A 13,421-nucleotide genomic window follows, 5' to 3' on the forward strand; every position below is an offset into this window, starting at 1 on the left:
TGAATAAATTATGTAATCGAACCTTGATGAGTCTATTTTCATATGGAAGAAGTAAAACGACCATATGAGCCGTATTTTATGAGATGTTTAAGTTTTCGTGAAATAGGGCTAGAGCGATTACTAGATCCCCTATTCTGACTTTGAAAATTTACCATAACTTAACCAGAGACAATTAGAGGTCATTCGTTATATGAATAGATTCCTTTTTGAGTCTAGTTTCATTAGAAACAAACGGCATAAGTATTGAAGCTCTGTACAGGGAGATATCTAAGTCGTAATACATGAAGGTCAGAGTAGTCAAACCCTGAAACAGGGGAGACTTTAACTAATAAACTGTACTAATTGGCCCGACCAAAATTCTAGAAAAAAATTTGTAGATGGATATATGAGTCTAGTTTCAGAAAAAATTTATGGAATCAGTTTTAGAGTTTTGGAACTCGAGATATGATTTTTAAGGTGACAGTGACGCAGTTAGCCAGCTTGTCTGGAAATGTTAAAATGAACTGTGTAAATCAATGAATTAAGTTCGTTAACACCTCGTGTTCGACTCCGGCAACGGTCTCGGGTGCGGGGCGTTACAGGCGCCAAATCTTTAGGGCAAACACAATCGTAGCTAACTCAAGATCATGTGTCGGATAGTTCTTTTCATGTGGCTTCAACTGCCTCGAAGCATAAGCAATGACTTTGCCTTCTTGCATTAAAACACATCCCAGACCAATTAATGAAGCATCACTGTAGATCAGAAATTCTTTACCTGATTCGGGTTGTATTCAAACTGAAGCTTCAGTCAACAGAGTTTTCAACTGATCAAAACTATTCTGACACTTTTCGAACCACTCAAACTTCACATCTTTCTGAAGCAATTTTGTCAACGGTGTCACAATCATCGAATAGCCTTTTACAAATCTTCTATAATAACCAGTAAGTCCCAGAAAACTACAGACTTCAGAGATAGTCCTTGGAGGTTTCCAATCCAAAATAGCTAAAATTTTGCTCGGATAAACTCAGATACCAGAGGCTGATACAATATGACCCAGAAAACCAACTTCTCACAACCAGAATTAACATTTACTGAACTTCACATACAACTGTTTATCTCGTAGAATCTGTAGCACTAATCTCAAATGCTCAGCATGTTTGGATTCATCACATGAATAAATCAATATGTCATCAATGAATACAACAACAAATTGATCTAAATACGGTCTAAAAATTCTATTCATCAAATCCATAAAGATAGTAGGTACGTTAATCAATCCGAAAGGCATAACTAAGAATTCATAGTGGTCGTACCTTGTTCGGAGAGTAGTTTTCGAAATGTCTGAGTCTTTCACTCACAACTGATAATAGCCTAATCTTAAATCAATTTTCAAAAACACAGTAGCTCCTTTCAACTGATCAAACAAATCATCAATTTGAGGTAGAGGATACTTATTTTTTATAGTCATTTTGTTCAACTGATGATAATCCATACACGTTCTCATCGTACCATCTTCCTTTTTCACGAATAAAACCGGAGTAGCCAAGGTGAAAAACTCGGTCTAGCAAATCCTCTATCGATTAATTCTTGCAACTGTAACTTTAATTCTTTCAATTCAGTCGGAGCCATTCTATATAGAGCTATCGAAATAGGAGTAGTACTAGGTACCAATTCAATGCCATATTCAACTTCTCTAACCTCAGGTAATCCCGGAAGTTCTTCAGGAAATACATCAGGGAACTCACATACAATAGGCACTGATTCAACTTTCTTTCCTAACACTCTCGAATCAATCACATATGCAAAATTAGCTTCACGACCATTTCTCATCATACTCAAAGCTTTCATCGAAGATATTATAGCAGGCAATCCATTCAAATCACTAGATTCAATTCTAACTATTTCATCATTTTTGCATCTCAAATCAATAATTTTTCATTTGCAGTTCACAACAGCATCATGCAAAGTTAACCAATTCATACCCAGAATTATATCAAATTCATCAAAAGGTAACAACATCATATTTTCTAATCTTATCGAATGGTGGTCTACTTAACTAAATCAGATTCATTGGTGGCATAATAGGAGTTTGAGGGGAATTAACCGGGGGTGGAGGTTGTTGTATAGCAGATTGGTTCTAATATATTGGCTAAACCAATCGTTCATCATCTTATAGAAGGCTTGTCTAGCCTCACCATCACGGCTGCTCGTAGTCAGTCGAAAATCAAATGGCGTCGTGCCTTGCGTGGGATCAGGCACATTACTTTTGACATCATCTGCTATGGCTCGATCGGGATCCATTTTTTATATAAAAGCACATTTCAATGTCAGGATTCATCACACTATCGCAATTCATAAATATGGCATGTATAGCTAGACTCACATACGCTATGGTAGTCCAAGAACCGACTAAACCATAGCTCTGATATCAGTAAAATGTAACACCCCTAACCCATATCCATCACCGAACTTGGGTTAAAGGTGTTATCAAATGAAACAGAACATTTAACTTTCATTTCATAATCATCAATGCATCAGAGATCAACATCAATATAGAGTCCCTTATATAGGTCATCGAGACCTTAAACATGCTTTAGAAAGGGGTCGGGACTAAACTGAACACATACAAAATTTTTCCAAAATTTAAACATTTTTCAAACATGTACAGGTTACACGCCCGTGTGAACAGGCCGTGCGCCTCGCATGGTATTAGACACTCCCGTGCGTCTAGGCCGTGTCAAAACAAGACATACATACTGACTTGATCACACAGCCACAAGACACGCCTGTGTACCTTGGCCGTGGTCGAGTCTGAATTGGTTCACAAGGCTAGCCATACGCCCGTGTGCCTTGGCCGTGCTCGAGCCTGACTTATAATTGTAAGATACCCCAAGGGAAACACAACCGTGTAACATAGCCATGTGTCGCACACGGCTAAGACACACGCCCGTGTCTCTGCCCATGTGGACAAAAATAGGCCATTTGAATAGCCAACTTGCCACCCCCAATTGGGTCAAACCTACAAGTAAGAAAACAAGCATTCATATCATATATTAGTCACCCAAATCCATACTCATAAACTTTACTAATCTATGTCCAAACATATGTCAAAAGCATATCAAGCATTTCTTTCCATACATCATTCAATCTCATGCTAAAACTTACCAAAATTCATTTCTTTTGTCCAACCAAAACATACCATATTTACACATAAGTATCACATACCATAAGCCATTATCAACTATGAGTTCATACACAAACTAGACAAACCACATTTTCAAGTAGCCTATACATGCCATACTTTAATATATACATTTTCAAGTACCAAAATGAAGTTCGATAGTGTGGTGATGATCCTCAACGATCCCTGAGCTCATAGTAGCTTCAATATCTATAACACAATGCAAACACACACAAAGTAAGCGTTCAAAAGCTTAGTAAGCTCATACCTAAAATGTTAAACAGTATATAAAATATGAAACATCAATACATAAGTATTATACTTTCTCAAATCTTCTATCAATTCTATTCCAACACAATTCATATGTTCATACCAATTCAACAAACTTCACATGCATAATATCATCTACCACATAGGTATCGTACATACCTAAACCTTCCGTACTTATTAAGACTTTCTATGAATTACTATTGCTTCAAACATATGCACACTTAGTGTTTTAAAGGTTAGCTGAAGCTAGAACAATTCCACACACTTAGTGCCATCTGAATTAACCTAAACTATCTCGGTATCGCACACTTAGTGCCTCATACAGCCGAAGCTACACCATTTTGCACACTTAGTGCTATTTATAGTCGAAGCTATTTTCAATCGCACACCTAATGCCAAATGCAGTTGATTTATTATCGTATTCAATACATAATCAAATCTATACACTATTTATGTATAATTTAAGCATCAAAAATATACCTGTAACATCATTTATCACGTACGAACTTACCTCGTACTCGAAATTGTCGATTTGAACCGTCTACTCGATTATGTTCGACTTTCCTCAGTCTAAATCCGAATTCCTCTTTTCTTGATCTATATGTATTCAAAATTAACCCTTTTTATTCACTAAATCATTCAAACCAACCCATAAACACATAATTAGGGCATTTTGCAAACTACCCACACTTTAGACCCTAAATCACAAAATCACAAGATCACAAAATACACATAATTTGCTTGTACACAAGCTTAGCTGAATTCTCCTAGTACTCATACTAGTCCACACATTTCATTTATTTCACATTTTAGTCCTTCAATTTACCATTTTCACAATTTAGCCCATTTTACTCCAATTCATCAAAAATCCAAAGACAAAATATACTAACCCAATACATATCTTTCATTTTTCAGCCATTAACATTACAAAACTCATAATTTCATCAATGGCTCAACTCAAATTCATTAACAAAATCAGAAATTAGGGCATGGGCTTGATAAAATACAGTGGAACAATTTAAAAAACGTAGAAATTATCAAAAACGGAACAAAATTCATACCTCAATTGAGCTTTTGCATAGCCGAACCCTAGATTACCATTATGCCCTTAATTAATAAACATTTAAATCATTAACATATAAGGTTATTAATGTCCACTCATACTTATAATGGTCAAATATCAGCATAGGGACCTTTCATTTACAAAGACATATCAAATAGGCACTTTAACAATTAGAAGGTCACTTTTACAATTTATGCGATTAGGTCTTTTTATCAAATTAAGCACACAAACAATTAAATTTTCATACGTAACTTTCACACACGCTACTTCACATATCATAAGCATAGAAAATAATATTAAAACATTTCTCTAACGCAAATTTGTGGTTCTGAAACCACAGTTCTAACTAGGGTCAAAACTGGACTGTTACACCCCAAATATGAATTCCAAGCTTAGAAATGACATCACATATTTTCTGGCAATTGAAGGATATGCAAGTGAATACTTGGCAGAATATCCGTAGCACTCTAGGCATAGATGTTGCAAGTTGTACAGAGAAGAACATTAATTGTAGTTATTAATCCAGAGTTCTGCAGACATATAGTAGCTTTGATTTCTAGCTTAAGATCTAGCTATCGAAAAAGGCAGGTTACAGTAGTGACTCTCTGAGTAGTTGATTAGACAACATTTTACCATGGCATTATTTTTATATGAACATTTCACCTGAATAATTCTAGCCTGATTCATTCAACGACAGAAATACTTCTACTTTTCTCTGTGATTTGCCACAACATTTTATTTGCCATATCATTTTTTTGTTTTTAGCATTTGATTTCATTAATTCGTTATACAACATCTTATTCAACTTGAGAGTATTTCATGCTTTTTAGTATAGTCAATAGGATTATAATAACTTAATTTTTTACAAAATTTTGATCTCTATGGAGACGATACTTACTTATCAATCTATTACATGAATGACATGTACACTTGCACAATTGCATTAGTTATTTACATGCAACAAATATGAAGGAATATGAGATTGGAATATATAAGTGTAACTATACCATGACTTGTGTCCAATCTAGATATAAAGGATAAAAGGATATAATACATGAAAAGTTTATCACAGAAAGGTTATGTCAAATCAAGACTTCTTGTAACATGGGTAGCAATGATGCATTGTTAGATGCCATTCATTGCTTATAATATTAGAAATGTTTTAATACTACTACCAACATTACAAGAACCTATAAGGTCACACCCGATGGTTAAAGGGAACAAACTTCACACCAATATAATTGGCGTATACCTTCCTACATACAACTATGACGAATTCTTATCATTGGCGTATAAGTATCACCTAACGGATAGCTTCGCCTAGTGAACAATATTGCCCGACGAACAGTATCGCCTGACAAACAATATTACCTAGTGGATATGGTTTGAAACTTCTTTCTAGAGATAATATTTACGAAAGTCAGTCTTCTTTTGGAAAGAATATAATTTCAATATCTTCCATGAATTTCTATAAAAAGTAAAAGGGGAATTATTCCAAATTAGTATATGATATTAATAAAAGGTAGATAATATTTGATCGCGTGGGAGTGAATATGTAAGGAAAATTTCAAAGGGTCTATCATTCAGTGTTTTGCATTCTCTCTAAAAAGAGTTCAAGGAGTTTTTGTTGTTCATGTAACTGGGTGGACTATGTAAAGGCCGAGACATTTTTGTTGCAGCTTAGATTGACATCACGCAAAGGAATCCAACCAAAAGCTGTAACACCCCTTACCCGAGACCATCGTCGGAGTCAAGTACGAGGGGTTACCAGACTTATCTTACCTGTTTGGGGCATAAAAAAATTTACTTAAAAAAAATTAATTCGCTCACATTCATCCAATAAATCCATAAAAAGAACCCTCGAGGCCTTAAAACATGCAATTGGAATGGTTCGGGACCAAACTGGAACATTAAAAATTTTCTGATTACTTACACAAATCAAAACAATTTATTTCACTATTCATAATAAAACTGTCTATCAACATAACAGTTACTAAATCAATTATAACTCGAGTTACAAAACTCGAAATTTAAACCGTAAAATTTCCCTGAAACTAAATTCATATATCTTCTTACTATAAGTTTTCTAGAATTTTTGGTTTGGCCAATTAGTATAGTTTATTCATTAAATGTTCCCCTATTTCGCAGTTTCGTAGACCTGACCTTTCTTCAATAGAAATTGATTATCTCATTATACAAATATCGAATGATGTTTCTGTTTGTTTCTAATGAAAATAGACTCAATAAGGAATCTAGAAATATAAACTTTGACTTATAATTATTTTTGTAAAATTTCTAGTGATTTTCCAAAGTTGGAACAGGGGATCACAAAGTCACTCTGAACCAGTCTTACAGAAATTTAAATATCTCAGAATATATATTCTTTTGCTTGCTCTACTCCTTGTATATGAAAATAGACTCAATAAGCTTTAATTATATATCTCATTCACCGTTTAATTCCATTTCTACAACTTTTAGTGATTTTTCAAAACCACGTCACTGCTGCTATTTCCTAACTGTTCCATGGCCAACTCTTACTCTTTCATAATTTCTTTGCATCAAACCTCATTTAGGCATACATAATACCAAAACATGTTCATATTTAGCTATATCATAAGCTAATCATTACCAAGTATTCACATGCCATTCTTAAATCATATCATAAGGACATACACAGAAAATAGCCAAGTCCCTATACATGCCGTAACTTAAAGTATTTCTGGTCACAAAATACCGAGATAACTCGTTGATAGTGTGAGGCGATCACTGATGTCCTTAAGATTTTTCGAGTTGGCTTTGCGATGCTATAAAACGAGAGAAAAGAAAGGGAGTAAGCATAAAGCTTCGTAAGTTTGCATGTAAATAAATAACAACATTCTAAATGAATTATCAAGATAACCTAAACCTTTCGAACATGGACTTATCTTACCTTCCCTGTGGTACATTCTTTAAATTTTCCGTTGAACCACTTGGAATACTAAGGATACACGGCTATCTTTCCTGTTTAAACTTACCATTGCCATGGTCTTACGTAGTATCCTCGCCTTATCAACTCACCATTGTCATGCCTTGGCATGGTCTTACATGGGATCTTTGACTTATAGTAGTTCATCAATGCCATGTCTTGACAGTGTCTTACATCATTTCCTTGCCTTGTAGAACTTACCAATGCCATGCCTTGGCATGGTCTTACTTGGTATCCTTAAACCCTAATGTCATGACATTTGTATCCTATACATTTCTAAGGTTCAACCGGGACTTTTAAGTATCATTTCTCCGTCAATTCCTGCCTGAATCATCAAGGAATAAATTTACAAAATATATATAGATGCTAAAAAATAACATCATTAATTATAAATAATAAAACATTTCATTTATTTACCTCAAACTTACCTCGATACAAAATAGATCAAATATTTTGATTTAGTCCTCAACCTTTTTCTTTCCTCAATCTAACCCCGAATTTTGTTCTTCTTGATCTATAATAGCAAATTTAACTTATTTAATATTCACATTATCAAAACAGTCCTTAACTCTAACTTTGGCAAAATTATGATTTTGCCCTTAAACTTTTGCATATTTACACTTTTTCCCCATGGATAAAAAATGAAACTTTATCCCTAATTCTTATGTTTTATGACATGTTGATCATTTATTTACCTACAGCAACATCAAATTCCCACTCTAACATGTACTTATGACCATTAGGTATTTTTACCGATTATGTCGTTTTACTCGTTTTCGCTTAAAATAGCTTAGCTCAAGTCGTTTAACATAATTTCAAGCTTTATATTCTACCATAAAACATCAAAATAAACATATTTCACCTATGGGTATTTTTCCAAATATGAACCCTAGGTTAAAGTACTGCTAGAATAAGCTAAATTAAGTTACTGGGACATCAAAAACATAAAGAACATTAAAAATGAGGCTTGGAATCACTCACTATGAAGCTTGGAAGCTTGAAAAAACCATAGATATGAAGAGCCCTTGAAATTTTGGCCTAATGAAGAAGATGGGCACATTTTGCCATCTTTTTCCCTTTTTTAATCATTGAATTACCAAATGACTAAAATACCCTTCATTAAAACTTTAGTTATTTTTATCTATGTATGTCCATTTTTGTCCATGAAAACCTAATGGTCTAATTACCATTTAAGGACCTCTACTTCAATTATACTTTTAATTTAATCCTTTAGCATCTAAAACTCATATTTATCAACTTTTGCAATTAAGCCCTAGTAGGCAAATTAAGCATGCTATCTATAAAATTTTCCATCGATACTCTAACACTTGCATCTAATCACTCAGTAAATTATAAAAATTAATCGGAATAAACTTTTCTATCTCGAATTCATGGTTTTGCAACCACTGTTCCGTTTAGTCCTTATTTTGGGATGTTACATTTCTCCCCCCTTTACGGATTTTCGTCCTCGAAAATCTTACCTATGAAAAGATTTGGATACTGTTTTCACATAACCTCTTCAGGCTCCCATGTAGCCTCGTCTACCCCATGCCTATTCCATAACACTTTCACAAGTGCAATACTTTTGTTCCTTAGTTTCTTGACCTCTCAAGCTAAAATCTTTATTGTTTCTTCACGATAAGTCATATCTTGCTAAATCTCAACCTCTGTCTGTGAAATCACATGTGAAGGATCAGAACGGTAAAGATGTAACATGGACACATGGAACACATCATGAATCTTCTCTAACTCTGGTGGCAAAGCTAACCCATATGTTAATGGTCTAACTCTTCCAGTCACCTCAAACGTTCAATAAAATGTGGACTTAAATTGCCTTTCTTGCCAAATCTAAAGACTTTCTTCCACGGGGATACTTTCAAGAACACTTTGTCACCAACTTGATACTCAATCTCTTTTCTTTTCAAGTCTACATAAGACTTCTGTCTATCTAAAGTTACTTTCAAGAATCTCTGATAACTTTCACTTTCACTTTCTCTTTATTTTCTTTAACTAAATCAACCCCGTAAATCTGATTTTCTTTAAGCTCTGTCCAATACAAAGGTGTGCGACATTTACGTCCATACAAAGCTTCATAAGGTGCCATTTTCAAACTCGATTGGTAACTGTTATTATAAACAAACTCTACCAATGGCAAATATTTCTCCCAACTACCTTGAAATTCTAAGACATAACATCTGAGCATATCCTCAAGTATCTGAATAACTCTCTCAGACTGAACATCAGTCTGAGGATGGAAAGCTGTACTAAAACTCAACTTTGTGCCCAAAGCTTCCAGTAACTTATTCCAAACTCGCGAAGTGAATCTCGGGTCTCTATCTGAAATAATCGATAACGGTACTCCATGTAGTCTGACTATCTCTAAAATATACAACTCGGCCAACTTGTCAAGTGAATAATCCATACGAACTGGAATAAAATGAGCTGAATTCATTAGCTTATCAATCACAACCCATACTACACCTTTTTTTCTCAGTGACAACGGCAATCCTGTCACAAAATCCATGGCAACTCAGTGCCATTTCCACTCAGGAACTAACATAGGCTACAATAAACCTGAAGGAACTTGAAGTTTAGCTTTTACCTACTGACAGATCAAACATCTAAAAACAAACTCTGAGATATCTGTCTTCTTTCCTACCTACCAATACATTTTCTTCAAACCATTATACATTTTTGTACTACTTGGATGAATAGACAAAGAACTACTATGTGCTTCCTCTAAAATCTTTCGAATAAGCTCATCATTTTTGGTACACATATCTAATTTTTGAACATTAAACAACCGTCAGAACTGATCTAAAAATCTGACTCTATACCCGACTCACACTGAGCTCTTTTGGCTTGCAACTCACTGTAATGTTTCTAAACTTCACAAATTTCTTCAACAAACATTAGCTTAGCTTTTAATTCGGCTAAGATAGAGCCATCATCTAATAAGGCTAAAGTAGTGGTTAAATCTCTTAATGCAAATAAAGATTTTCTACTCAAAGCATCAGCAACTACGTTTGCCTTACCCGGGTGATAATCGATCACTAGTTCGCAATCTTTAATAACTCTAGCCATCTTCTTTGCCTCAAGTTCAAATCTTTCTGAGTCATCAAGTATTTCAAACTTTTATGATGTCTCTAGATTTTCAATGCAAATACAATGGTAGCTAATTCTAAATCATGTATCGGATAATTTTTCTCATGTGGCTTTATCTGTCTAGAGCATAAGCAATTGCCTTTCCTTCCGGCATAAGTACACAGCCTAATCCATTCAAGAACGCATCATTGTAAATTACAAACTCTTTACCCAGTTCTTGTTGTACTAAGATAAGAGCTTCAGTCAACAATTCCTTTAACTTATCAAAACTCTACTGACACTTTTCAGTCCATTCAAACTTGACATCTTTCTGTATCAATCTTGTTAATGGAGTAGCTATCATGGAAAATCCCTCTACAAATCGTCTATAATAACCTGCGAGACTAAGAAAACTTCTAACCTCTGATACATTCCTAGGAGGCCTCCAATCAACAATGGCTGAAATCTTGCTCGGATCAACTCTAATAATTTGACCTGAGACTATATGATAAACCGTAATTTATACATATTTTTGTCCCATGCTTAGCACATTTATGGATGGTTTCTCCTTAGAATTGGTGAATTCGATGCCCTAATCCTTTAATTTCATGTTTTATACTTAGGTGAGAATAGGAGAGTAAAAAGAGCAAGAAACAGGCAAAAAACAGAGAAAATAGACTCGCGTGGGAAATCAAGACAGCCTGGACTTTCTCACACGGGCGTGTCCCTTTGGCAGGATTGAAGCACGACTTACACGGGTATACTACATGCTCGTGCCTGTTCAATAGCCTTGACCACGGGTTGGAGTAATCACGCACGGGTGTGTCCTCGTCGAGCCCAAGTATAACCCTATTCGAAAAAGGCCAATTTTTGGGGCTATTAGGCATTGTAAAGCCTATTTAAACACCTGAGGAGACACTTAGTAGGGGAACACATAATAGGAAACAAGGAATTACTCAAGGAAAGCCGATTGATCCATCTTAGAAATCGGATTCATCATCAAGACTAAAGTTCTCCGTTCAAGTTCCTTAAGGAGTTTTGGGTTTTCTTATGTTTTGTTATCTTTATGCTTTTTAGATGTTTTCCTTCATAAGTATGAACTAAAACCCTAAATACCTAAGGGGAATGAAACCTAAGACTAATCTTGTTATTATTGTCCAAATTGTATGATAAATATTTGACTTGTTCTTAATTCTTGTTTTGATATTCCAGGATATTGATTAAAGTTAACGCTCTTATTCAGAGGAGGAATAGACCCTGTCTAAGAGTAAATTTGTCGTAATTAAGTGGAGTTGATTGTGCGCCTAGAGATAGGGTGATAAAATTTTGTCGGATTAGGGTGAAACCTAATAAGGGAATCCATAGATCGAGTTAATGCAATTCTAGGGTGTTAATTAGAAAGAGATTTCAATTATTCAACCTAGGGTTAGACATTATTAGTCTCGAGAGAGATAATAATATAACTTAGGGATTTCTATGGATCAAGTCAAATGAATAAATCGTCTAATTCAGAGTCAAATAACAAGTGAAGTTTAGGTGGATTTTTCCTTAGGTATTGTCTCAATCAATCGAATTTTCCTAAAAGTATTTTCCCAAGTTTTCTTTCTTTGCATTCTTATTTAGTAATTAGTTTAGATAACCAAATCTCTTAATTTTTAGGCTAGATAATAAAAAGAAAGTAAATACTAGTACTCGTAGTTCCTTTGGGTTTGACAATCTGGTCTTGCTGAACTATACTACTGTCTGATAGGTACACTTGCCTTAATCGTGATAATAAGTTAGCCTTAAGAACGATTCATTTATAAATTTTTAAAACCTATTACGAATATCAAGCATCAAGTTTTTAGCGCCGTTGCTGGGGAACTAGGATATTAGGAACACTCGCTTTTTATTACTTTAGCCATTTTACTTTTATTGCAATTTAAATTTTTATTTTCTTTTCTAATTATTCATTTATTTTCTTTTGACAGGTTTTTCTAGTTTATGACCAGAAGAAGCCCATCAGGACCATTACTGTTTGATACTGAGATCGATCGCACAATTTGTAGAAACCGAAGAGAAATAAGGCGAAGCTTACGATACACAGAAGAGCAAGAGGATGCTACTTCAACCATAACTGAGGAGATGGCTGAAAACCAAGAAAATTCGCTACCTCTTGCGATTGCTGCTAATCAGAATCCTGCTCTGCGCACTATGTATGATTATGCTAAACCTTCCTTAACAAGAACTGAATCGAGCATAGTTAGACCTACTGTAACTGTAAATACTTTTGAACTGAAACCTAACACAATTCAAATGATACAGTAGTTTGTTCAGTTTGATGGTTTGCAGGACGAAGATCCCAACGCTCACTTGGCAAACTTTTTGAAACTATGTGATACATTTAAAATTATTGGTGTTTTTGATAATGCCATTCGCCTTCGGTTATTCCCTTTTTCATTGAGAAACAAAGCTAAACAGTGGTTGAATTCGTTACCACAGGGTCAATCACTACTTAGGAACAAATGACCAAAAAGTTTTTATTAAAATATTTTTCGCCGGCTAAAACGGCTAAATTACGTAATGATATCTCTTCTTTTGTGCAGACGGATTTAGAAACACTCTACGATGCATGGGAGAGATACAAGGACCTCTTGAGTACATGCCCTCACCATGGGTTACCATTCTGGCTACATGTTCAAACCTTTCATAATGGCCTGAATCCTTCGACTCGACAAATGGTTGGCGTAGCTGCTAGCGGAACCATCAATAATAAGAAACCTGAAGATGCCTATGAATTTATAGAGGAGACGTCACTGAATAACTATCAGTGGTAAGTCATGAGGACAAAGCCAACGAAAACAGTCGGTGTTTATAACGTCGATTCGGTCACCATGCT

General features: G+C 34.8%; 1 non-coding gene across 1 annotated transcript; it reads right to left on the reverse strand.

Moving 5' to 3' along the window:
- Window positions 1–13,095: 13,095 nt before the first annotated feature.
- Window positions 13,096–13,202, reverse strand: LOC121217016 (small nucleolar RNA R71). Its single transcript, XR_005913214.1, has one exon. It is a non-coding gene; the product is annotated as a small nucleolar RNA R71 (small nucleolar RNA).
- Window positions 13,203–13,421: the final 219 nt, after the last annotated feature.

Source organism: Gossypium hirsutum, chromosome A02 (assembly GCF_007990345.1).
Source record: "Gossypium hirsutum isolate 1008001.06 chromosome A02, Gossypium_hirsutum_v2.1, whole genome shotgun sequence".
Taxonomy (NCBI): domain Eukaryota; kingdom Viridiplantae; phylum Streptophyta; class Magnoliopsida; order Malvales; family Malvaceae; genus Gossypium; species Gossypium hirsutum.